Here is a 1,768-nt window from a genome sequence, read left to right on the forward strand (position 1 = left end):
TTTTCAGAAACTTTCCTATTCCCATCTGTCTCATCTACATTTCTCATGTCCTGATTAGTACCCAAGCTTGAAGCTGGCCTGGTAGGAGGAGGAAGCTATGAAATTTAAGCTCTACTGGGCAAAATTGACCAGGGAAACAATGGAAAGAGATCAGGGAAATAGGAATCACTTTGTGTCAACTCTGAAACCCTTGAAAACCCTTTTTACTTGCCAGTGCTAATTGATCTTGCCATCCTGTCTCTGCACTCTCACTTGAACCTCATATTCACACCTTGAACAAATAAACAAATCATAGGTTGAAGTGAATTAAGGGCTTGCTATTTCTGTATGGTGGACCACTTGGTTGGTCATGTGTCCTACTTTACAGAAGGCAGTCAGAAGACAACCCTCTATTTAAAGGCATCCTATCTTTGAAGGGCTATGCTCTCCAAAGTCCCGTTTAAAGATAAAGAACCATGAGAAGGGAGAGCAGAGACCTTGAAGCTGTCCATCAAGAGGTATCACCTGGACAGTAGTCTGGGCAGACACATATGTAACCATTTAATGCAAATCTGTGTCCTCTTTTGACCCCTGTTTGGTTATGTAGAAGTGACCACACAGGACTGCTGGGTTCCTCAATGACCTATTTTCTAATTCACAAAAGGCATTGCTGGTGCTAACTTATGAGATGAAATTACTACCACTGTTGGAAAGTAGCTCACAGCGGTGATAATTGTGACATTATCTTTGATCCTACTCCCTTTTTCTGTCATTTCTGGGAAGTAGTAATTGAAAAATGAGCCTTTGAATGGTATACATTTTAATGTCTGGGACGCAAAGGACTCTCTGCCGCTTTGCAAAACCTCTCTAATCCCTGCAGTATATAGTAGGGAGATATTTCCCCACATTTAATTCTGTTTTACATAAGGGTTTATTTTAGGTTTTTGTTTGTGCCAGTTTCTATCAGCTCAATGATACCACAGCTCATGCAGATCTGACAGAGTGGAAAAGTTCGGCTGGTGCCAAGGTACTCATCAGAGAGACTCGATAAGAAGATGGCATTGTATAATGATGGTTAAAGGACCAAAGACATGAGAAGCAGAAAAGGCATTTCAGGTCACTTCAACTGTCCCATTGCCATTAGAGGAGCATGCAGTGGGTTTTTTCAGTGCAACTCACTGAAATGTTTCAGACATTAAAGCATCTTCCAGATCTATTCCAAAAGCTATTCTGCTCTCAAAATCACCCCCCGCCATTTTTACAACAAAGTCAACTTTTCTGTGGCTAGAACCTAGATTGGTTAACTGTACTTTCTTCCAAAATGCTAAAATGGTAAGAAATGTATAACTTCTGTTTAAAAATTTGGTCTGCTGGAGGAAGTTACGAGGAAACTATATTAACCATGTTACACACTCTGATTGCTTTGTCAATGCAATTATTAGTTTATGACTTTAGTAAACCACTGCAATTGCTGTTATATTCAACTATGTTACATTCCTATAAGTTGCTTCATTTTCCGTTTGATTTTAAAACGTCATTATCTTCTATATGTCTTAATTGAAGCATAGCACACCAATAAACTCACTGGGTTTCTACTGAACAAATTTGAATCCTGACTCTAGGACCAAATTTGTGTTGGTTTTCTGGCCAGGAATGGGCAAGGTATGATTAGCCTTCTATGATTAACACCTCACTTCTTAACATGTTAATCAACCTTCAGTACATTTAATATGAATCACTGTAAAATTTTACTTTTATCTTGTTTATGTTGTAATGATGTGATGTAATG

This window comes from Podarcis bocagei, assembly GCF_964188305.1.
Source record: "Podarcis bocagei genome assembly, chromosome: 4".
In the NCBI taxonomy this organism is placed as follows: domain Eukaryota; kingdom Metazoa; phylum Chordata; class Lepidosauria; order Squamata; family Lacertidae; genus Podarcis; species Podarcis bocagei.